Source organism: Cavia porcellus, unplaced genomic scaffold (assembly GCF_034190915.1).
Source record: "Cavia porcellus strain 051 isolate PalLab524CR breed Dunkin Hartley unplaced genomic scaffold, mCavPor4.1 scaffold_1, whole genome shotgun sequence".
In the NCBI taxonomy this organism is placed as follows: Eukaryota; Metazoa; Chordata; class Mammalia; order Rodentia; family Caviidae; genus Cavia; species Cavia porcellus.
The window spans coordinates 219,931,442-219,957,460 of NW_026947484.1; the positions used below are offsets into that span (position 1 = coordinate 219,931,442).

At 43.1% G+C, this 26,019-nt stretch overlaps 1 long non-coding RNA gene across 2 annotated transcripts in view; it reads left to right on the top strand.

Annotated features, from left to right (window-relative positions):
* LOC106028291 (uncharacterized) overlaps positions 1-25,740 on the top strand; it is a 34,942-nt gene extending 9,202 nt beyond the window's left edge. The window contains exons 2-5 of one of the 2 annotated variants that reach the window (XR_010040675.1): positions 4,546-4,705; positions 9,396-9,481; positions 16,677-16,762; positions 18,175-25,740. This is a non-coding gene — a long non-coding RNA (uncharacterized LOC106028291). The remainder of the gene's footprint in view (positions 1-4,545; positions 4,706-9,395; positions 9,482-16,676; positions 16,763-18,174) is intronic. The other variant, XR_010040673.1, reaches the window with a different exon arrangement.
* Positions 25,741-26,019: the final 279 nt, after the last annotated feature.

Sequence of the window (26,019 nt, forward strand, 5' to 3'; positions counted from 1 at the left end):
AAGAACAGGTCCGATTTTTATTGCAGGATTATTTTTTCTCACTGTGCCAGGAAGAGCTCATTATAGGAGTTTTGCTCAGCAGCAAACCTAGTGATAATAGCAAACCTAGTCCCACAGTGTGGCCTCCAAGGACAGCGCCAGAGCTGGGCTCCAGTGAATACCATACAAAGTCACGGGGAGTGTAAAATCCATATAGAAGACCTAATTCCCTAACTTGAGATGCAGTCCCCACACCCCAGGAAAACAGAAACCATACACAATATTATCTTTCAACAATGATTTGATATTCAGGAGTAAGGACTAACTTTGGCTTAGAGATCAGGATATTTGCCATCTTCCCAACAGTAACCTTGACAATGCCAACCAGAAAGAACATTAATGATACTTTGTATTTTATAGGCACTAGTTACAGGCAAGGAAAACAATCTTAAGCATTTTGATCAAGATCACAAGAAGAAAGGAATAGACATCCAGATTTAAAACCCAGTATTTTATATGCAGAATTGGATTCTGTTTCCTGTGGCGTAGTTTGGATGGCTGTGACCCCGAGGACATGGGCTGTATGCACAGCTGGGTCACTTAGCCACAAAGAGAAAGGACTGTCAGGCTTTGCCTTTTTCCTTCGTAGCACACATGGTTTCACAAATGCATGTTATTATTGGTATTTTAGGCAGCTAAACTTTATAGAACATCTCTTGTATTATAGGCTCAGTGCTTGGTACTGAAAATGTAGTCTTAACCTCAATAAACTCAGAATGTAACATGTACACAAACAAACATGTAAAAACTGTGAAAAGAATTATGCTAGAGCCATGTATGTACACGAAGGGAGCCATATCTAACTCAAAATGGGAATTGGAGTAAGCAAGGCTTCCAGAAATCTCCAGATCGCACAAATCCTGGAAAGAAGGAGCAGCTTGTGCAGACAAGCCTGGTGTCACAAAGCACGTGACTGAGCCTAGTGAGACTCTAGAGAATCGATGACCTGTATGTAGAACTGTCTATTTAGATTAAATCAGCGGTGACAAGTAGACAATTCCAGCCACCACTCAAGGCTCAGGTTACCTAACCTCCTCCGAACTGTGGGCTTAGAGTGGATCTGCTGTCCTCACATGGAGGAAAGAGCACAGCATACTGAGGAAAAAGATTTGTGCACAAATTCGTCCCAGCAGGCCTCCCTCTTCCTGTCTTGTTGGTCACAGGAGCCATGAAGTGAAACACAACCTACTAGTGTTCCATTTCATGTTGATTTGTGTTCAAGCAACAGATAGGGAATTTCATACAACATCTTTATTTATCCAAACATTTGGCGAGTGTGGGTGAAGATAACAAGCATTATCTGGGCTGTCTGTGGAGGCTCACCATGACATAAATAGATGTAGTTGCCCGAAAGCAAGCTTTTTATTTAATAGCTGTCTGGAATTCTTTAATCAAGCCAGTGCGATAAACAGGGCTTCTCTCTAACACTCACTGTCAGGCGAGTGTCCCAGTGTTTGTCTCTTCTCACATGTGACATTTTTTTTTCTTGATCTAAGTATAGTATGACTTTTTTCTTTTTATTGCTGTAGGGATTGAAGGGTTTCATTGTAGGGTTTCATGCTCTAATACTAGAAATTGTTGTTAAATCAACAAACCCTGGGGTTCTGAGCTGCTTTCTTGTAAATAAACAGTGGAAAGGGAGGAGCAAGTTGACCCAAAGAGTACTGTGAATCATGCTGGGCTGGGAATTGAAGAAATGGCATTGAAAGAAGGTCAAAGGGTGCTTGTGGGAGGTAGAGGAAGAGCTCAGTCCAGGAACCCTCCTGTCCCATTGGGGAATCAGATCCTTGCAGTTCAGATCTCGGCTCTGTTTTTACTCTGGACGGTGGAGATTCCTATTTTATAAGGGGCATCAGAGAGAAGCTCAGATCCTATTCTGGAGACAGGGTTTGTACCACCTGGACATGGAAAACTGTCCCTCTGTCTTTACGGGTGTGCACGGTGCAGAATGCAGTAGAGACCACGGCCAACTCCTTCCCTGGGGGCTACGGAGAAGTATCGAGTGGCTGGGGCTCTAACGGAAACCCATTTCTCTCCTTTCCTCCCAAAGCAGGTGGCAAGGAAAGATTCTTGATCTCCTCAGAGTTTTCCCCTGCTTGGCAACTGCCTGCCATGCAGCTGCTGTACAGATCTCACTGATCCAATCATGTCACCATTCTGACTTCAATTCTTTGAGACTTGTCATCTGCTACAAGACAAAATCTATACCTCTGAGCAGATGTTTGCAGTTCTCCCCTGTAGGATGTCAGGTCTTTTCTCTCTAGTCTCAGATCCAAAGTCCCAGCTGCAGAATGTTCCCAGATCCCCCATGGTGTGTACATCCATCCTTGTGTGTACGTCCCCTGTAGCTGGATTACTTTCTCACTCTACTTGACTGAGGTCCATTTGTCTTAGTCTGTTTCTGTTTCTACAACTGAGCACAACAGACCAGGTTATTTGTAAAGAATATGGCTTGTTCAGCTTATAGTTATCGAGGTTGGGAATGTCAAGTTGAGGACCACACCTAGTGAGGGCCTTCATGCTGGGGGGGGGGGGACTCTCTGCAGGGTTGTGAGGCGAGAGAGGGCTTCACATGGGTCTTTTTTTTTCTTATAAAGCCACTAATGCAATCATACATGCTCCACCCTTATGGCATCATATTCTGTTACACTACAACATACTGTGCATCTGCCTCCCCTGTTAGAATGCGTCCTCCCCATGGACAGAAACTGGGTTTTTAAATTTTTTATTCATCTTTACATCTCTAAAACATAACAGCATTAGTAATTGGGGTGAGTGGATGAATGGATAATTGAGACTTGATAATGGCATTCATTTTGAAAGACATCAGTAAATAATTTCTGAAAACATACTACATTTCCAGGTCTTGGCCTTTTTTCCAACTTCTTTTCACTCTCCTAAGAATCTCTGCCATGGTCCCCAGTGCAGTCTGTCCCACCACCTCCTGTGTAGCACTGTATGGCTCTGTCTAACAATTTGCACCCTGGCTACTGGAATCACCTACCTAGAGACTTACGCAATCTGCTAATGCCTATACCTTGCCCCACACCAGCAGAACCCAGAATGCAGCCCAGGCTGAGGACCTCTACCCTTTGGCCATAAAAAGTGCCACATCACATACTGTGGGGCAGCAGGCTCTTCAAAGGCAGTTAGTGTTGAAAGCTCTCAGAATCCACAGTGTACATGAAAACTCCAGAAGACAGTCATAAAAAAACAGGGAGAAAATTAAAAAGAAAAATTTTATGTCTGGATAAAGCCTGCCCTGTTGTAATGCCCTGGTCATCTGTATTGCGAACATCTGCTGTGAGGTACTAGATGGACTTCTGCCCTTGGACTTTGGTCTTGGACCCATCTATTATTGCCCAATCTTCCATAAGCCTTTCAGTTGCTCTACTGGGTCTGGGACCAGCGTGCCTTGGCTGGTACTTACCGCTCCGTGGAGCCCAGGTTGGCCACCATCCTTGTCAAACACTGGTGACCCTTAGTTTAATTGGCTTTGGTGTCCTTCCAGGAGTTCAGGCTGAGGTTGGCAGCTGATTACACCAAGGCCTGCACCCACTTGGAGGTCAGCGGGTAATTGCGTGACAGTGAGGATAACACAGCCATGCCCAGGGGCTGAGTGTGCCGTGCCCTAGGTCTTCGTAACGACTCAATTTTGACCTTTTTTCTGCCACTGAGAGACTCTGATGCAGTTTCTACTTGCAAATTTACTCATTAGTCTTATCATCTCCAGCCCTCTTTTTAACAACTTTCTTCTGCCAGGGAAGAAGAGACTTCATTAAAAGCCCTTTAAACCTCCTTTAAACTTTTGGTCATTTTAATAAGAATGCTTGAGTTAGGTTCTTCCCAGAGAAGCTAAGTAAAAAAGCAGTCACTTATTACTTCTCAGGATCACAGAAGGTGAAAGAGGGCATCAGACCTTACCTGTCACAGTGCTTTTCTTTCTTTCTTTCTTTTTTTTTTTTTTTTGTCTTTTTTGTTTTTATTGGGACCAGGGTTTGAACTCACAACTGCCTGCTTGCAAGGCAGGCGCTTATACCACTGAGCTAAATCCCCAGCTCCTGTCACAGTGCTTTTCAAGCCCAGCTGTCTATTTAAACCACCTATAGAGTCTTAAAAAGACATGCTGGCCAGGGGTTTGTCATCTCCAGAAGTGGGGTCAGGCACCATACTTAAAAAGCTCCCTCGAGATTCTATGTGTGGTCAGGCTTGTGGACTATTCACTGGGGAAAATTCTATTTTTATGCTAGAAAATTATCGTTATTTTTCTTTTGATTATTAAAACAATTTATTTTTTAAGCAAATTTTTTTCCCAAGCTGGTTGTGGTGGCACACGCCTGTATTTCCAGCACTCGGGAAGCTGAGGCAGGAGGATTATTGCAAGTTCGAGACCAGCCTGGACTACAAAATGATCTCAAGGCCAAACTGACCTACATAGTGAGACTTGTCTCAAAAAACTACAAAAAGGAAAAAACCACTTTTTTCCAAGTCCATTTTTTTTTTAAGGAGAAAAAGAAAGAAGAAGAAAAGAAGAAGAAAAAACTACAACAAAATTTCAAAACATGTCAATCAGGAGGCAACAATGGTAATACATTGCGCACTGTCATCCCCAAATCATTGACCCAGAGCTCAAGACATCTGCCTTCAATTGTCCGAACAATACCAGGTATGTGAGAAAATTAGGACTCGGGTATATAGGAGCAATTCTGAGTTGTTACCCTGCTTGAATATCCAGGATAGTGACAGTGAATCTTTCAGGGCTTTCAAAGATACCAAGAGCCTGCCACAGCACACGTGCCACAGTTTTGCGCCCACTGGTCTAGGGTGCCAGAGGAGCCAGGACACAGGAAATAGTGACCAGTGACATCCTGTCCTGTTCTGTCCAGCACGTCTCTCTGGACTATGTCCTTGTTCTCTCATCATTTTCCCTCTCCTTGGTTTCAAATTCCTAAGTCAGAAATCTAAGGGAATCTAGAACTTCTGTTCTTTCTAAACCCTTAAACTATTTAATTTACCATTCAACAGGTGAGCTGGAGCAGAGGGTACCTTGCCCAGGCCGCTCTGCAAGTGGCTGTGTCCAGGGTTCTCTTTTCCTCCCTTGTGGCCTCTACCTGCTGAACTTGGGCTGTCACCAGGGGTGGAGGGGGAATTGTCAAGACTCAGTTCAGTTTTGGAGCTGGAAGCTGGGACCCGGGTCTGTAGTAGTATACCTAGGGGAGGGTGGACATTTTCAGGTTTGCTAGGCCTCCACTCATCCTGAAGTTGCTAAGTCATTGTGGTGCTACCATGGGGGTGGAGCAGTAGATGCAGAAGATGTAACTGGGCCAGGATTTGAAGGCAGGATTGAGGCAAGTGGAGGACCCAGGTGGCCAAAGTTCAGGAGGCAGGTGCTCCTGTCCAAGGTCACATGAGGACCTCCTGACACATTGTGCCCTGGCCCTTCTCCTGCCTCACCCTGCGTGAGACAGGAGAAGGAAATCTGAGGCAGGACGAGGAAGGGAGAAGAAGTGGAAAAATTCTACTTTGGGGGGGTTACTGGGAATTGAACTAAGGACCTTGCGCTTGCCAGGAAAAATTTTGTCTTAGCTGAAGAACTAAATCTGGGATTTATTCCAAGTTAAATATAGTTGGAATGGATGCGTATCACTCATAGCCTTTTTTGGGCACCAAGTCCAATTCAAAGACCAGTGATTTTGCAAGAGCAGAAAGTCAGCTGAGAGTCCCCAAGAGGTATCAAGGCATTGCAGAGAAAACTTAGGCTTTGGTCCTTCCTGGTTCATCAGCCTCTGAGAGCCTCCAGGCAAAGGGGACCCCTCCAAACAAAGAACAGGGATGTGTCAATATTTGGTTCCTTGTGCTTGAGAACTACTTTAGAAATAAGCCTGAGCTCTGAGTGTGTGTTTTCCACAGCACAGGGCCAGGAGTGCAGCTCCAGGGCACAGAAGAGAGACATTCTTTCCTCTTGTGCACAAAATCTAAACCTGTGGGTTCTCTCTGACCCCTCCGTCCACAGTGAGAGCTTTATGCCCTTTGTTTCGTGTAAAATGAAAATACCTGGTACAGTTAGCAAGCACTGTGCCACTTAGGAGAGTGGAAATGCTGCCCAGCCCCATCTGCCAGGGGCAAACCCCACAGCCTCCAAGCCCATCTCAGGGCCCAACTGCTCTGAGATGCATTGTCCAGACCTCTGTCCCAGGGAGGGCACCACTGACACTGTCTGCATCTGATAACGAACTGTCCTGTGTTATCTGTGATGTGTCTTTTGCTGTTCTATCAAAATGTATTAATATCCTGGAATAAAGGACATCAATTGAAAAGTTGGTGAGATCTGCATGAAGTCTATAATTTAGTCAATAGTACTCTATTCGTGTTGATTTCTGGATTTGGATAAATGTACCCTGGTTGAATTAGGTGCTAGCACAAGGGAAATCTGGGGGGAATCGGTGCCATCTCTGCTACTTAGGTTTCTGTAAGTTTAACATCATTTAAAAACCGTTTCATCATCATTTAAAAACTGGCCATGGTGGGAAGCTGAGGCAGGATTGCTGTGACTTCGAGGTAAATCTGGGCTGAATAATCCTAGGCCAGCCTGAGCTACATAGCAAGACTGATCTCCAAAAACCAAAAAAGGACTGATCTCTTTTTCATTTTTCTCGGTACCAGGGATCGAACTCACGACCGCCTGCTTGCAAGGCAGGTGCTTATGCCGCTGAGCTAAATCCCCAGCCCCAAAAGGACTGATCTCAAAAAACCAAAACTGAAATAAAGCCAAAACACCCAAACAACAACAACAAACAGTATTTTAACATATGGTTAATGGAAAATATGATGATTTTTTTTAACCATGAAGTATTTTTCCTTTTTACAGTTACTTAAATAAATGGATAGCTTTGACTAAAATGCCTTTATAATCTGCTTTCTGTGATGTTAATATGTGTGTGAGTATCCTTCAGATAACAAGGCTTCTTTTCACATATAGCAAAAATCAGCTCTTGTGTATTGTTTAGAAAAGTCTTGTTTGTTTTCTTAGAGCAATCTGAAGGCCCTAAAAAATACCCAGAGCTTCCTCCTATTCACTGCACATACTGAAGGCCAAAGATTTCATAATTCTGTCTCCACCCTGGCTATTTCCTAGGGCTTTGAAAGAAAAAGAAAAATATTTTTCATAGGGAAAGAATTGTATGCCTTTCTTGGCAAGTTGCCCTCTTCTCAACACTTTATATACTTAAACCTTTGTATAAATAAATGCCACAGATTCAGATCTCACAGAGGAGTGTTCTTATCTGCTGCTTTTCTGGGGTCCAATACAACAATTTTTCTCAAATGTTTATGAATTGAGACCGGCTTGTGCTTTTAATAGAACCAAGTAGATGTATGACCCTAATACGTTGATTTTCCCACATGATCCTTCTGGGGATTCAAGGACAAAGATGATGAGAAGTGAAATGGAACAGGAAAATAAATAGGAGGAGAGGTCACAGTTTTCTAAGAAAAAATGAAGGCTTTGTCTAATGTACTGAGCCAGATTCCATAGGTCTGAGAGGAGCTTGTGAGCCTGCATTTCACCAGCTCTGGGTTTGGCCATGCTAGTGCTCTACAGTGCTCCTTGCAGAGTCCAGCCCCTGGCGGGGGTACATCATTCCAGCAGTAGTGCAAAGGCACAGCTCTCCCCACAGCCTCCCTCCCTCACATTCTGATTCGCTTCCCCAGGTTACCTCTTGGATCACAGACAGTGCTTTTGGGCCCTTGTCAAAAATCGGGACATTTTAACAAAGCTTCCTTCTACATCAGGAATCATCTTCTCTCCCAAATTTCCTCCAGGAGCTCCTCCTTGTACTGTGATTTTTGATTTCTTGATCTTCTCTGCCGCCTTTTCATGGCTTAGATTGACTCAATCAGTGGATTTTTTTGGTTCTTCTTACGCTATTCAAACCAGATTTATTTCTTTAGAGATTGTGATGCATAGTGGTTCCCCCCCCCCAAAAAAAAACAGTCTTCTAAAAACCTTTTCTTTCCACCTAAGAATGGAATTGCAAATGGGATCTCCTTGTGAGGAGTGAGTCCCAAGTAGATGCATCCTAACTATTGCATTCAGTTCCAGACAAGGATTTGTGGTTTCCAGACAATCTGGACAAGCCCTGATGTTTTTCCTAGAACACACTTTTTACAACATCATTGTAAACAGGAATTTTCAAGGTGGCAGTCAATGAATGCTTTTAAAATTCTCCTTAAGGGTCTAATCTCCAAGACTGCCCAGCCTCTTAGGGATCTTACAAGACTTGTCCAAATGTTTGGTTCTCTAGCTTGAAAACAGTAATTTGGGTGTCAGTCACTGAACACACAATGTAATGTTTAACATCATCCCTCCAAATCTGCTGGGACCAGTAAACAATGGTTAAGTCCACAGAGCTAGAACAAACTTTCGTAGCTCTAGGCACCCATTTTACTCACAAACTGTCAAAGCTAGCTTGGTAGTAACCTTCTTAGGTTATTCCCTAGTGTGCCACGTAAAAAATGACACAAGAGATTGCCTAGCATATTAAATCTTCAGCACAGAAAAAAATTAAAAAAACATATTCAAAAGCTGATTTGTGCACCATCCAACAAATGAAATGTTCTATAAGCTGGTGTTTGCACAGATTCATGATGTGATGGTAAATGATGCTTATCATGATAAGCCTGAAGCCCTTGCTCAAGTATCTTCTGAAATACCACAAAGAAAACCAAATTTTGCTTTGTATTTCTTGGTCTTAAATATATTTGAGTTTGTCCTGGGAAATTGGTCTTCTACGCCTAGTGGTGCCTTGTATTTCCAGTTTATCCAGCATTTTGTGGTATTTTTATGTATATATGTGAGACAGGGTTGCACTATGTAGTCTAGCCAGGACTTAAATTCTTGGTATGGTCCAGGCTGGCCTCAGATTCACAATCCTCCTACCTCAGTGCCTGAGGGCTGGGATTATAGGCATATACCACCAGGCCTGGCTTTTATCCAACTTTTTCTTTCTTTTTTTTTTTTTTTGGTACCAAGGATCAAACTTATGACCTCACGCTTGCCAGGCAGGTGCCTATGCCACTGAGCTAAATCCCCGGCTACCCAACATTTTAAAAAAGGAAATATAGAAAATGGAAGAGACGGAGGCAAATATTCATAATTAATTTTTCTCCTCATATGTTACATGAATAACATGAAAATGGTGTTACTTTATAGAGTCACAGCTAATGTTAATACGAGTTGATTCAACAAATATTGGTTAACTACCTTTCTATGGTCATGTCTAGGGCTGAATACTAGAAAAAGGCTGATAGGCTCATGATCCCATCTCCTTAGAGATGTTCATATTCTCATTGCATAGGTGTCAAGGGTACTGGAGCATCCCAGCAAGTGGTCAACTGGAGGTTAGCGAGTGGAGGAAGTGAGCTGATTCTTAAGGATGAAAAGGTAACTTCCAGGGATAGAAGGGCAGGGATTGTTCCAGAGCCAGAAAACCTGAAGAGTGGCTAAAACAGGCTGCACTCTGGATACCTGAAGGTGAGAGCAGGGAGGTCATGTCAAGAGACAAGGGCTGAACCAAGCACTGCTTGTCACAATAATTAACAATGATAATTGGAGATTACCCATTAACAAACAGGAAGTCAAAGATGAATGTTAAGTAGGAACATAACTGCGGTCATAGTATGTGGTAGTTCCAACTTTTGCTCCCCAAAAGGATCCCTTGTCCTCTTCTCTCACTGGTTATTTTGCACCCAAACAAGGTATCTTTTATGCTTTTCAGGTTAATAATCAGCCAGTCCCAGCAAATCCCTCCAAATCTCCCCAGTTTGAGAGGGTCCCAAAACGTATTATGCATTTTATGGCATGCTTTGTTTCAAACTTAATCTGAATGGTCAAACACATTTCTTGGTAGTCAAGATTAAACTAGTGGAGACTTCTTAATCAAAACAAAATTTGAATCTCTGTTCCAGAAGCCAAAGGGTTCTACAACAAGGGTAGCTAGAGATCAGTAGATGTTGTTATAACCACAGGACAAAGTCTTACCTGCTATCTGGTCAGCAGGTGAACTAGCATTAAAATCTAAAATGTCTCCAGTTTCCACTACACTTGGGGGCATGGTCTTCTTATTCAGGCTGTTGGAGGAAGAGTCACAGACATACCCACTTGATGCCTAAATGGGTCACTTCCTGGCCATGCAAGGCCACAGGGACCTGAGATAAAATTGCTCCTGGACAGTTTCCCATCTCTGTCCCCTCTTTGGCTTTCCAAGTGTCCAGTCCAAACCTCTGAAGCTGCTTCTCACAACTGCTATTCAGTTTACGATTAGTCTGTTTTGGTGAACTCCCAGATGAAGCCTGAGGGTGTCTCTTCCCTGGGCGCAATACTTTAGGCCAAAAGACACTCTGTGTTTACTCTAGTCACTCACAGGTTACCACTGCCTGGCCCAGCAGAGAAACAATCATAGCATGACATGTTTGCACACTACTAGGCGAGTAACAATCTTACCCTATTTGGTACATACTTTAATATTTGCTCTGTACTTATTTGAAGACAACCTAGTGTATTTGTCAGAGTTCCCCATATAAGCAAAACCAATGAGATCGTGTGTGTGTGTGTGTGTGTGTGTGTGTGTGTGTAAAGAGATTAAAGGAATATGTGCACATGATTATGGAGGTGATAAGTGCTAAGATTCAACAAACTGATGACCTGGGAGAACCAGGACAGCTGATGGTGTATTTCCAGTCTGTCTAAAGGCCAGTAGGTTTGAAATACAAGAACGCATGTTCCAGGTCACCATTTGAAAGCAGTCAGGCAGGGGTACTCTTATTTAAAGGGAGGGTCAACCCTTTTTTCTCTTCAGTTCAGCTGATTGGATGGAGCCTAACTACATTAGAGAGGGGCATTTGCTTTACCTATCAGTTTAGAAGCTAATCCTCTCTAAAAAAAAAAAAAAAGCCTCTCATTTTAAGGACTGATCTCTATAGGTAGCCCAATGAAATTGACACATAAAATTAATCATACCAATCACATCAAATATATATATATAATTTTTTTAAAATCAGAGATCGAACTCACAACCTCTTGCTTACCAGGCAAGTACTTAAGCCACTGAGCTAAATCCCCAGCCCACATCAACAATATTTGAACATTATCAAACATCAATGATATATGCAGTACACACAGTGTGTATTTACATGGATTCAGAGTTCTGCAAACTTTATTATTTCTATCAGTTAAATTTTTCAGGTACACAGGTGATTTTCTTTTAGGAGCAATGCATTAATTTAAAACATTTTAAAGTTTTTTTTTTTTTAATTTGTTAGTACGCATGTGTAGTACACAGTATTTACATTCCTCGGTGGAGTTGGTCCATGTACATAACAGATCTTAATTCCTTTCTTCATCCCCTTTCCCTTCCCTGTTCCCACTCCATCCAACTCTTGATCACCCCCTTCCTTTTTAATATCCAGATACAATTATTGTCTACCTGTACCTTCATTAATACCTTAATTATCTTTGATTCTTCCCTTGAAGGATGAAAATTTTGCAAATACGTGTTTCATATTTTTTTGAGCTTTTTATCTTATACTTTTTTTGACTTGTCTTGTACCTTCTTGTGTTTAGAGAATAATATTAAAAACTGTCCTTATCAATATTGAGGGCCCCTATTGGGAGGAAAGAGCTAATTGCAGATTATGTTGAATTGGGGTGGAGGGCAAAGGCTACACATCTTCTCCTCTGCAGGAGAGGCGGCCATGATCCAAACCATTAAGCTAAAATAGAGATGATCAGAGCCTGATCAGACCAGGCTATCTGGTCTGTGGGGAATGGTCTGTGTGCTAAGTAGGCGGAACACAGGACTGGGTTTCTAAGGAGAGTTTGGGTGCTCTATTTATTCAACATCTCTATTCAAGGATCTGTCTTCCTGGGAAAAGACTGGAACAGACATGGCTGTAGTCAATGGTACCAGCGTTTGTGGATGGACCTTGGTTCCCACAGAAAGCTGGAAGTGGAATCAGAACTGGAAGTCGTGGCAGAACAGTAAGGGAGATGGCCCGTGGGCAGCGGTTTATGACAGGGAGACTCTAATCTCATGTTCCTGTAGACAGAGATTCATTCTTACCGCAAACTTTCGGCTCCCATTCAAAAGTAGGGAAGGCTCCATACACACCATGAGTGTTGTCCTGCATTGGCTCGAAGGCCAGCAGAATGAACCCCGATGAGCCCACAGAGCTCAAAGCCCAGACAGAAAGCTGAATCCCTTTCTTCCTGTTTGGAGAACTTTCCTCTCCACAACCTGTCTATCCATAGGTACCATTGTCTCCCATTTACATTTTTTACTTTGACATTTACATAAGAGCAGTTGCATGTAGACTAGCTCAGACTAAATCTGATGCTAGTCTAGAAAGTTAAGGGTGTACAGATGAGAAAATGGAGGTCAAGCAGCTTGACCAGTGTCATGCTCAGTTAGATCTCTTTTGTCCCCACTCAAGTCAGGGCTTCCTAGATTCTGGGATCAGGGCCAAGAAGCTTCTGGGGATAAAGCTTCTGAAAATCAGTGGCTCTGAATAAAGATTTCTGTGGCTCTGCTCAGGTCCACGCTGGTCCTTGAGTACCTCATGTGGGCAAGCTCCACAGGCTCCTAGGCTGCTTTGGTCCCCAGTCGCCTAGGAAGCCACTTACAGCCGGATTTTGGGACGTGCCTGCCTTCTCCCGAATGATCCTCCTGAATTGGTGCTGAAAAGCCCTGTCCGACCCTCTTCTGGAAGGGGCCAGTGGATGAGTTATCTCTAGATCTCTTGGGGCCAGGGTTTTGGGGGAGCATTCACTTATTTAGGTAATGAATATTCTCTTTCTGACCTACATTTTGTTCTCTTTCATGAGACACTTTGAGGTGTGAAAAGACACTTTCTCGTATGTCCTTCTAGATGACTTAAGAGTTATGTCTCTCTTGCGGGTGCTAGTCTTGCCCTTATAATGATCCCTCTCAGGAAGCCTTTACTTTTTGTGAGAGGGAGAGGTAAATCTCCAGGCGCACAGGGGAGTGCTAAAAGGTGATGATTAATTCATTTAAAGCCACAATCAGAGTCACAGACAGACCAGAAGGTGCTCTTATTCCCTTTACTCCTAAATTTGGTCTCTTTTAAAAATGACTTGGAGCCTGCATTCCTCTTCTATTCACCAGAACAAGAAGCTGGTTATAAATCTCCTGCAGGGAAAATGTGCCATGAAAATGCTCAAAAGCAACATGATGTTACTGTTTATTTGTTTCCCATGTTATTGAACCCAGCACTTTCACACTGAGCTACATCCCCGGAACCCTTTTTAATTTTTAATTTTAACCTAGGATCTCACTGAGTCATCCAGGCTGGGCCCAAACTTGCAATCCTCCTGCTTTGCTTTCCAAGTTCGTGGGACTGCAGGCATGTGCCACCATGTCCAGCTTCTTTTCTCTTCCTTTGGTATCTTTTCCAATATCCAAAGTGAAAGATTCTGAGATGACAGAAAGATGATTAATCACAGTGTGGGCTTTTGTAAAAGAACATGTTTATTTTTACTCTCCCAAAGGTGATTATAACTTATTCCAAAGGTACTTTAACTCTTGTTTACTTGTATATTTTTCCGATGATGCTGGGTATTGAATCTAGGGCCTAGCATTTGCTGAGCACGGATTCTTCCATGGAGCTATGTCCCTGGGCTCCACTGATAATTCTTAATCTGTAGACCTTGTGTGGAGCACAGGATCGAACTCAAGCCAGCTGCTGTTCCTGACATCTCTCTGCAAGTCCTAATCAACAATGGGTCTTGGAAGCTCAAGGCTTTTTGACTATGTTTGAAAGACAGGCTTTGACACAGGAAATAAATGGCATGCTTTGGATCACATTGTGTCTTAGGGTGGGTGCCCTGAAAGCTGGGAATGTAGCTCAACAGCACAATGCCTGCTTGGCAAGTGTGAGGTCATTGTAGGAGCCCAGTACTGTAGGGGAGAGAGGTGGGTAAAACAGGATGGGTCAGGAGAGGGAGCTGAGCCAGGCTGTGTTCCCAGCTGAGTTCCAGCTTTGATCTAGGATGAGTTGTACCCTGGGACTGGTCCTGTCTCTGGGCAGGGGTGCAGCCTTTTGCACAGGGGGCAGGCACTCCCCATCAGTTAGGTCCTGGTGGGGTGTATTAGATGGGGATGGTGTAAACTCCAGGAAGAGAGGCTCCTGTACAGCCAAGGGCAATGCCCTGGAGAAAGCCACTTGTGAGCCTTCACAGTCCCCCAGGAGGGACACTGACAGGGTCTGCACACACACAGGATGAATAGTGAATAGCATGGGCATAGACATAGAGATTCCTATTATACTTTGGCTTCCTGGAATTAAGATGAGAGGGCATCATTGGGAGATTGATACAAGTTTTCTGGGTCCTGAAGCTTATTCAGATTTGAGGAACCCTTTTTAAGGAAAAGGACACAGAACTGTGAATTCAAAATTAGTTTCATAGCCTGTGCAATGGTAGGTCTTAAAACTGACGTGTGGTTTGCTTATCCAGCTGTGGGTGTTTTAGCTCTCTTAAGATAAAACTGTGTTCAGAGTTGGAAGTGAAATTGCCCAAGAACATCAGTTAAGGAAATGGCTAGAGATAGAGCCCTCTGTGTCTGGCTCATAGTCCAGCGGCTGCTCAGTGATAACACCATCATCCCAGCTGCGGGCGGACCGCAGAGAGGGTCAAGAGATAACAAACCTGCTCTGTGAGGCCTGCCTGAAATGCCATGTGGCTGGAAGACATTATGATTAAACGGGTAAATGATCTGTGAGGTGAAACGCTGCCACTTTGAATCATTTGGTCAAGGGGTTACATAATTTTTCTCTGCTGAGTTTTCCACACTGGCTTGCTAGGTTTGTGTGGTGATTTTTTGAACAGCATCCCTGGCTTGATTCAAAGTCATAAGCTTCCAAAATTAGAATGAGTAATAAATTGACAAATCTCCCAGGCTTGCAGTATCTGCTTGAGTATGTCAGAAAATGGAGGTTTTATCATAGAAAACAATAGCTTCCTCCTTATCTACCAGAGTGAATAGTGGATGCCCAACAACTGTTGTTAAGCAGTGAGTTCAAGGCTGGTCTGAAGCATATACAGTGAGTCCTTGCCTAAAAACAAAAAGAAAGGAAGAAAGAGGAAAGAAGGAAAGAAAGAAAGAAAGAAACAAAGAAAGAAAGAAAGAAAGGAGAAAAAGAAAAGAAAAGAAAAGCAAGATAGTTACTGGCTCTGTTTTCTATTTCCCATCTTGCCTTTTTCCCTAACAAGCTAGTTACTCTCCAATAGACTGTTGCATTTTCAGACCCACCTGACCTTGTGAACTTCCTTCCCTTTAATATTCCAGTGAAGCTGTGGCTTTTAGAAATGTTCAGAACACCCCAGAAAAGGCCTCAGTTGTGTGGAGTAAAGTGCGATTGTCTCGTGGACACTGTGTGCCTTTTCCTGAAAGAGGCTTCGTGGGCTCCTTCCAGTCTTTTAATGGACAGAGTGAAGCACAGGGAGTCTCTGTGGCCTAAGTCTTCTGGCTCAGTCTCAGCAGTGTGCTGTGTCTCTGGATTTGGATATATCTGAATTTGCATTGAGATTCTGCTGCTTGCAACCACACTCCTGAGTAAATTACTGATTCTTTCTGCAGTTTGGACTCAACACCTGAAAATTGGAATTAATATTGTAAGTTGTGAAGGTGAAATAAAATATCATACATAATTTCTCGCCTGTCCATGGTAGACAATAGAAGGAACTATAGTTATATTTTATAATCTCTAGGTGGAGTAATATCACATGAGGCAGGCCGTGGATTTAGTTCAGCGGCACAGTGCCTGCCTGGCAAGCACAAGGTCCTGAGTTTGATTCTTGGAACCCCATATATATATTTGTGTGTATATATATTTATATACACACACACAAATATAATGTGAGACAGATATATGCCAGATTCAGGCTTAGACTACATGGTAGTTAAACTGTGCTGATAAATAGAGGACTCTCAGATTTGAATGTGAAAAATATATTGTTAGCCATACATGGTGGCTCACGCCTGTAATCCCAGCATTCGAGAGACTGAGGCAGGAGGATCACTGCAAGTTTGAGAACAGCCTGGGCTACAAAGTGAGCTCAAGGCCAGCTGAACTGCACAGCAAGACTCCATCTTAAAAAAGCCAAAAATAAATAAATAAAGGGAGAAAATTTTTTTCTGTGTTCAAAAAGCAACGTCTACAGCAATTATAAGGTTACTTAAGACAGGATGGTAATAGCCTTTGAGAATTCTGAGTTTTTAAACTATAATCTGTACAGGACAGCTGAGCTAAGGTTCATGCACAGTGACATATGGACAGGACAATTGTAAGTGATACATACCTGGTGGGTTCTGCTACTCATATGAATGACAGATTAAGAATCATGGAATCATTTAATATAATTTCCAGTGGGCTGGAAGTGCAGGACCCAGCATGGTGCTTATAGCAACACGAGAACTATTGAAAGAGCAGAAATACCATTGCACAGAAATACAATTGGAGAAAGCAGAAGCCTACTGCCTGGAACCAATTTTCTCTTCATCCTTTACACTTGAGCAATTAGGCTCCAGTATAATCTTACAGAGCTCCTTTAATGCTTGCAGAGAGCATCCCAAGTTGGCACACGACCTTTGCCTCCCAGCACATTGACCAGGAAGAATTGCTCCAGGCTTCAGACTGCAGGAAGACAGTAGGTATTTTTTAACTCCTTAGGTCCTCTGCTCAAAGGTCTCAGAGCTCAGCCACTTAAGAGAGGCTTGGGGATTACTCCTCTTGTATTTATGTCGCTGGCTTGACCATGTAGCATGAATGGAATTATAATCGGCATGTTACTAGTATCTCTTAGCCTGTTTTGGCTTTCATACAGTAAGATCATTCTGTCTTGCCTTGCCTTTCCATTCCTCTAAGAAGTATGAAGGGATTGATTAGCCAGAATTTTAAAAATACACTCGAAGAAATAGAATTCCAGCCCTTGAGGGATGTAGATTATGGCGTGGAGCTGGGAATTTATTTGTCTTTGGTGACAGAATCTGCAGAATTTGTGAATCTATAGGAAATCTGGGCTTGGTCTAGGGGAGGGGAACACTGACCCAGAAATAAGGAGAAAGAAAATGGCTCATTTCACGGGAAGGCTATTTCTCTGAATGGTGTCTCAAGTCCCGAGGGTGGGGAGGGGTGGGGTGAGCCACGTGAGTGTCTCTCTCACTTAGTACTTTGTTAGTGAAGCTGCTTTCTGCCTGGCCTTGGGGAAGCCAAGCTGAGGCCCAGGAAAGGTTGGCAGGGATGGAGAAGGGATGGGTACAGATGTGGGTTGATGGTATGGCGAAGTCCAGAAGACAAGGAGACAATGTTTTTCAAGTTCCTCGAATTTTATTGATTTAAAATATAGTTTTCCAAAGCCAGACTTGGTGGCTCATGCCTGTAATCCTGGCATTAGAGAGGCTGAGGCAGGAGAACTGTTGTGAGTTCAAGACCAGCCTGGGTTACAAAGTGAGCTCAAGGCCAGCCTGAACTGCATGGCCGGAACTTGTCTCAAAAAGACAAATAAATAATTAAATTAAAATATGGTTTTCTAGCCTGGGCTGCATAGTGATGTGAGGCCAGCTTCAATTTGTAGTGAGACCCTGTATTAAAAAATAAAAAAGAAAGAAAAGAAACAAGACAAAATAAAGAAAAAAATGGCTTTTATTACCTATAGTTATACATTTAAGATTAATTCCTTAAAACTGAAGTAAATCAAGGGCTGGTGGTTTAACTCAGTGGCACGAGTACCTGCCTGGCAAGTGCAAGGTCATGAGTTCAATCCCTGGTACCAAAAACAAAACAAAACAAAACCAAAAAGCTGAAGTAAACCATACACTTATGCTAACATATGAAGCAAAAAGGAAACAAGCCTTTGGAATATCATAATTTTTTGGTTTTTTGAGCCAGGATCTCACTATGCAGTTCAGGCTGGTCTTGAACTCACCATGTAGCTGGGGCTGTGCCTGAACTCACAGCGACCCTCCTGCCCCAGCCTCCCGAGGGGTGGAACTAGAGTGTGCCCACCACACCTGACCCTAACTTTGCCTTTTTTCTTTCTTCTTTTCTTGTTCATCACAGGATTCTAGGGTGTGACCTGCAGCTGACAATCATTAAGATGTTATATTTAATGAAGCACCTGACTAAAGGCTTCAGAGAATAGCTTCAAAGCTAGATGCAATGAACTCCAAGATTGCAAAATGTGTTGTCTGCGCTTTTGTCTGTAGCCTGTGACACTGCTTGCTATAGCCAAAATAGAACAACAACAACCACCAAATCCTTCTTTCAAAGCAAAAGAAGAATATGGGAAAAGGGTTAGAAGGTTTGGAGTTTCTATCTGTGCTCATTTCTCTAACATTGGCCAAGATATAAACCCCTCTCATGTAAAACAGAAAACATGGGGCTGGGGATTTAGCTCAGCGGCATAAGCGCCTGCCTTGCAAGCAGGCAGTTGTGAGTTCGATCCCCGTTACCGATAAAAACGAAAAAAGACCAAAAAAAAAAAAAAAACAGAAAACACACAGGCAGTCACCCTCTCTCAGTGGGTGAACGTGAGGACTATGATTAGAAACTGTTGCAATAGAGGAGGAGCACTGGCCTGGCAAGCGCAAGGTCGTGGGTTCAATCCCTGGTACCAGAACAAAACAAAACACCCAAAGAGAGAGAGGTGGAAAAAGGGAACAAAAAGGTAGATATCATGATTTGGGTGACATACTCGGGCATGGCCTCCACAGAATAACGCCCTTCTTTCCCCTACATCCTTTCCTAATTCGAATCAGATTGAGACAGATAATCTGATCCAAATCCGATACCCAGTTCTTTCACTGTATAAAAATGTCTTTCTCAGCCCGGCATGGTGGTACACACCTGTAATCTCAGCATTCAGGAGGCTGAGACAGGAGGATCACCATGAGTTCGAGGCCAGCTTGAACTGCATAACAAGATCCTGTCTCAAATAAATAAATAAAATAATTTTTGTCAAGCATAGCTGTCCTACTAAAACAGTTATATTTTTGAGGATCATTTTGATCTGGTCTTTTCTGTGGTTTTCACTTTAGCTGTCTGCTCATTACGTTAGTATATCCACAAATTCAGTGCAATAAATCCCAGTAGAGTTCAAACTCTGAGAATAAGAATCTTTGTCTATCATGTTCATGGCTATGTCTCTTTGCCGCATAATAGATGCTTGACATGTATTTTTCATATGAGAAAAAAATCACTGTTGAGCAAAAGATATGTTGACAGAAATTGGTAAAGGGACATCACACTTCTGAGCTGTGATCAAGTCCTTGAAGCTCTGGGTTGTCCATGGAGGTGTCTTCTGGGATTTGGGGGTCTCCCCCTAGGTCAGCTCTGATAGAGCTACAGACACAGAGTCCATCCAGAGTATGTGGCTGGATTCTTCTTCTTCCTCCTTGTCTTCCTCCTCCTCTTCCTCCTCCTCCTCCTCTTCCTCCTCCTCCTCCCCCCTTCTTCTTCTTTTTCGTTTTCTTATTCTTCTTCTTCTTTGTACTGGAAATCAAACTCCGAACCTCTCAAATAAATGTTGGGATTACAGGCATGTGCTGCCATGCCTATGCTATGTGGTTGGATTCTTAAGACTACTTACAAGAATCCATAAAACCCAAAAAGCACATCTATTCAAAAGAAACACAGCCCTCCTTGCTATAAGCACCAGAATAAAACTTTTCCTCGTGATCCTCACAGAGAGCATGTTGCATTAATGACCTTGCCATGTTGTCACCACGTCCCCAACGAGACAGTCAATGACAGTTTCTGTGGCTATTTTAGGACAGGTGGGTGCTGCTCCCTGGAGGTGCACTTGGAAATCCTTAGCCTACCTGTGGATGTCCCAAGGGTGGCTCCCTCCTTAACTATTGCCTCCCTTCCTGGTTGACCATGCGGAATGCCCTCTGGGAGCAGTTGGATGCCCTGGGGGAACTTCATTCTTGATTAGAAACAGCACTAGAAGTTAAAGCCACACTGACACACACTCTGTACTTTCTCCCTGGCCTACTTCTCACCCCCAAAGATGTTACATCTAAAAGATCATTCCACCTAGAGGGAACCCAAAGGGATGGAAAAATGACTTCTTATTTTCTAAAATAAGTGGATGGAAAAATGAAAACAAAACTAAACAACAACAAAAACCCAGCAACCACCATCCAATTTGATGCTGGTGACCTTTATTTCCTTGCAAATTTAAACATCATTTGCCTAATAAAATGAAGAGTCCATATACAGGACTGGGTCTCACAAAAATACAATTTTTCCTTCTCTCTAACATATTTTTCTGGGGTGGTACAGTACTGGAAAAGTCACTACTGTAACTCAAAAGGAGCATGTCTAAAATTCCTGGGCCCATGGAGAATCTTGGGCCCAAGAAAGTATTTTTCTTTGGAGCAGCAAAATACATTTCAGACTGATCATTTAGTCATTTAAAGTCCCCAAAGCTAGAGCCAGAATAATTAGGGATGCTGGCAGGGTAGCAGGGAAAAAACCTCTCTCCCAAGGCCTTGTTCTGTTCCTGTGAGACTGCCAGTTCTGCCCTTGGTCCAGTGAGAGACTGTGTAATCCTGACACCCTGGGAGCATAGCAGCCTTGAAAGAGTTTGCCTCCTTCAACCTGGCCTGGCAGGTCTTGAAAACAAAAAACCACTCGACTGTCCATAAAACCAGCTTGGAGCACATTCTGATGGATTTAAAGTTATAATTCACTCACCTACCTGACCTGGTGGCTACGAAGTGGCTCTTTACTCTTTTTTGTTTGTTTGTTTTTGAGACAGGATCTCACAGTGTAGCCCAGGTTGGCTTTGAATTAACTATGCAGCTCAGGCTGACCTCGAACTTATGGCAATCCTTCTGCCTCAGGCTCCTGAGTGCTGGGATTGAGGGCATATACCACCATGCCTGGCTCCTTTCTACTCATTTGTATAAATAGGATTTCTGAGATATGTTTGGGTTTTATGTTTTCCTTTCCTTCATTGTAACAAAGAAGACATAAAGGACGTGCAAGTTCCCATGAGGTTGGTAGCACAAGCTGTGAACTGACTTCAGCATCACTGCAAGTGTGGGTCACACTGACCAAAGAGCTTCCGGCCAGGGCGGGTGAGGGACCCTGGGGATGGATGCCTTTCCCTGTCCCAATGGGGTAGGAAAGCTCTAATTTCCCCTCTGGCCTCATCAAATAGACTTGCCTCTCTCCTACATTATGATTGAAAGGAGTTAGGAAAATTCTGTTCCCAGTTCTTTATCTTTTAAATGTCTTCAATGTTAGGTCTTTGTTTCCTACTGAAAACTGTTTTAAGAGTACCCTGAGGGTTTTGCCTGAAACATGACCAACTGTCTAGTAGGGACAATGTCTAGGGGGAAGACAAAGCTCTTGGAGAAGAACCATCAGGTGGGCTGGAAGACAGGAAGAACAGGGTGTTGAAAGGGAAGGAAATATTTTATCTGCAGATGGTCCTGACTCCCCAAGCCACTAGCAAGACAAAAACAAGGCTACTGTGCCCCTGCTGAGTTGAGGACATAGCAGGATGGGGAAGGAAGGAGAGGACAAAAAGGAAAGGAAGGAGAAAGGAAGCAGAAAGAAAGAAGAAGGTGTAGCTTCAGAGTTCATCAGTGGGCCGTGCCTTGTGGGCCCAGTGACGGCTGCTGACTGCTGGTCCATGACAGTGGTGAGGTGGCATTCATCTGGCCAGGGTCACAGGGTTCAAATCCCTGTCCTGTAACAACAGCCTGCATGACCTCTGGAGTTTTTTATCCATAAGAAGATGAGGTTGGCCACATAGTCCAAAGGTTGCTTCCAACTGGCACAGTGGCTGTGTTGTGAAATGGGTGACTATTTTAACCGGCCAGGACTCCACTACCCGGAGGCGGCCACGCCTTACCCGGAAGATATCCTAATTAACCCAAGGGGGTGTATACATTCCCCAGCCCCAATGCTGAGTCTCTGTTGGTAGAAAGTTCATAGGAAAAGTGCTTGGAAATTGTAGCTCAGCTCAATTCCTTTTTTTAACCTTGAGATAAGAATGTCTTTGTTTGGGTCTCCAGCAAGTCTCAAGTTACATAACTCACTTTTACTAATACTCTCCCTGACTGTTTTACATTCAGCTTTTTACTTGCCCTGGTTTGCTGGCTTTAATTAAATAGGTGGCCTTGAATTTATGCTAATTTTTTTCTCTTTCTCTTCAGATCTTGACAGAATAATAGCATCAGTTTGTTTAGTAAACACAGAGACCAGTTCCACCATTCAGGGCCTGACTAATGGCCTGAGAGGACTCTGTGAAAGCTTTGGGCTTGGTTCAGGAAAAGCTTTCAAGAGAACAGCCCAAAGCCATTTCCCTTAGCAAGCCAGGCAACTTTATTCTGGTTTGTGGAGCAAACTCCTCCCCCACCCCAAAATTCAGCATCTATTCTTCTAAATGGGGGGTCCTGAGGATGTGCCCAGAGTAGCTCCCATTCCCTGCCCTATGCCCTTTAAAACTGTTTTCATGATGTATTATATTATTTGAAATGATCATATTTACATATTTTTATTGATTATCTCTGTCCAGCAACAAGCCCCCCCAGCACTGGAGTATGTGAACTCCCTGAAGAGCAGGGGTTACTGTACCCACAGTTACGCTTTGCACAGGGTCAGGGCATGATCATGCAGCCTATGACCAAGTATGGGCTTGGCAGTGGACTTGCTGGGACAGGGGCATCTATAATAACAAACTTGTTTGGAGATACATTTGTCACTGGACAGGGTCCGAGCAAGTCCCCTAGGTCAGTGATAGGGAACCTGGACTTGCCCCTCTCATAGGGTGGACCGTACTGATATAGGAGAAACAGAGCTCCCACCCTGCTAGATGTCAGATGCACTGAGTTTGTGTTCCCAGAGATCGAAGAGTGAATTCTAAGGAAAAATGGAGGGTTAGGGTAGGAAAGGTTTATTGAGAGAGAGTTCCTGACAGGAGGGGGGCCCTAAAGTGGGTTGCAACAGAGGTCATTTCTCTATAGGCTGAAATCATGACATGGGAGCAATGTAGTTTAACTAAAATCAACCAACAAAATTACAAGTATAAAAAAAAAAAAGATTACAAGCGTAGTTGCTTAACTAATATCGATCCAATAGGGGAAGCGGGCATAAGGCACATAACAAGGTATAAGCTGATGTTAACCTGATGTTATCTATGATTTCTAAAACAGGAACATTTGGGAAAGGAATGGGTCTAGGTGTTCCAGTCACCCATCTGGTTATCTGATGCATATTTGGGTTTAATTGGCTAGGAAGAAACAATTCAGAGTAGTCTTAAATTTCCTTTCATCCCTTAGGGAGGTATGCTAGTCTGGCCATTGTGACTTTATCAAGAGGCCTTGCCGTCTCCCAGATGTGCCGCATCACTGTTTTGCTATGTTCTTATCTTCTGCATTGACTGCCTTGTCTGACCACCTATGTATTAATTTTTACCTAACTTAGCTGCCTAGAATAACATTGTTACAGGCAGCTGAGTTAGTTAGAAATATTATAGGCAGCCAGACAGGGCTGGGCCCTCCAAGGAGCCAGGGCAGATGTTCAGATACCTTGCAACCTTGGGAGAGAGAAACATCTCCGCTGTGGGCCAGATCTCAAGACAAAAGGCAAAGCACCCACATCCTCAGGATTGATAGTCCAAATAGTTCTTTATCACCCTAAGGAAGTGAGGAGTCACCATTCCAACCCCCTCCAGGAAGAGTTACTGCTAACCCTCCCCTGATTGTTCCTGATACAATTTTACTTGAGCAGTTAATCTTATTGGTTGACCACAGTTCTGTCCTACCTTAGGCTGACCTTGTAAATTCCCAGTCTACTTTGGATTCATCTGATCTTGTGGTTTTACTCTATAAAAGTCCCCAGAAAAGACAGAGTCCTTAGCAGCCCTCTTGAGACCCTTCTGTTACTCAGACAGTAGTTTTCTTTCTCTTAATAAAAATATCCTGCTCTTAACCTCTCTTGTTCCTAAAATTCTCTGATTTTAGAAAACATGATCTTGTGTGGGACACATGGTAAGTTGGGAGTTTCATTGCCCCTATATCAGTATCACAGAAAAGGAGTTTGCAGGATGCATCAGGAGAAAGTATTTAAAAAGTAAAGTCTTAAAAAAATACAGTGTGGGTACTCAAAAGGTGAGAGGTGCATAATAGACTTGAGCTGGTGTGTTTTTGTGTGGTAGAAATGGGTGGAATTGGTGACTCTACAAAAAGTTTAGGCTTGGCCCACCCATAGGCAGAAAAGTAATAATAGCTCATCTTATAAGAGAAAGGTACAGCCCGATTTAAATTATTTTATTTTTTAAAAGATAGATGGTATTTTGCCTTGGAACATTTTTTGAAACCTTTGAACTTGTTTCTCTTAAGGTAAGGTTTCTGCCTTTTAGATGATCAACTAAGCTAACTTATTGACTTAGAGTACAGTATCTTTTTTTTTTTTTTGTCCTTTTTTGTGATAGGGTCTCGCTATGCAGTTCAGGCTGGCCTTGAGTTTACTTTGTAGCCCAGGCTGGTCTCGAACTCTCAACGATCCTCCCACCTCAGCCTCCCGAGTGCTGGGATTACAGGCCTGAGTCACCATGCCCAACTTTAGGGTAAGTAAAGGATTTTGATATGATTGACCTGGAAGAAAAACAGAACAAACAAGACTAGAATACATATATGGGTAACTTTGGATAAGCATGTGCTAAAGTCGAGGTCTTCTTAAAAGTACAATTTTTAAATTATGACTTTCCTTATCGTCTTACTATGTATCTGTATTTCTTTTATCCTACCTCATGTTGGCAAAATTAGAAGTTTTGTGAAATCCAACTTTCTCTCCTATGGGTGTTTGTATTACCTTACATATTGAACTCGTGGTCAAAATGAAGTGGTAAACCAGGAGGAGGGGGTTAGCAGAGTTTTATTGACGACACAAAGAATAGCTCCAGGGTTTCCGGAAGTGCCCTGAATGGATGGCCGATGGCCATGGCTTCTCAATGCAGAGCTATTTATAGAAAAGCAGAGCATCAGAATTGCTCAGTTGTTCAGTGGTTGCCTGTCACAGGTGGCTCTGCAGATTTAAAATGACCTTTTGGAACTCAGGCTCTCTAATCTTTACAGTTCTTCAGCATGCAGGGTTTAAAGGAAACTGGGATTTTAGAGGAAAAACTGGTTATTTGGCATTTTAAATTCCTGAAAACCAGAGCTCAGTAGGGATGGCTGCACAGGGAAGGGGCTCCATTCCATGTTGCCAGAAGAAGTGGGACCCCAGGTCCCACTTCACCTGGCCTAGTCAAGGGAACTGTACAAGGGCTCCTCTTCAAAATTTCCTGTATTATGGTAATGCTTTTAACTGTGCTCATTTTGTAAGGGCCCTTCCCCTCGTTCCTGGAGTGTTTCTATGTTATGATAAACAATTCCTTTGTCTCAACAAATCTGTTTAAGACTAGCCTGCGTGCTGGTATATAACTCAATACATGTAACCAATTAGGTAATGTTTTGTCTATTGTTTTGTACCTCCCACTTCTAAATGCTATCTAAACTAAACTCTAAATTAAGAGCTGTTGCCTTTGTGGAATTATCCCACAGGCAGTCCACTGGTGTGAAGATTCAACAGTCTGCAGGGTAAAGATTAAATGTTGCCTCCTTATCACCTCAGTGCAAAGAGTCTTTCTTTGATTTGGCTTTGGAATTTCCCCCCAATCAGAGGTTGAGAAATTTTAACTTGGTAGAACTTGATAGGAGGAGGAGGAGAAAGTATTTGAGGCAAAAGGAACAGCATGCATGTGCAAATATGTAGACTCACAAGAGAATCTTGTGTGGCCTGGTTGGGGACAAATAGGTGGAGCTGTGTATAGGTGCAGGCAAAGGGTTATAGTAGATGGGGGAGAGGGAGAAGGTCAGGCTTGAGGTTGGAAAGGGGTGGATTTTG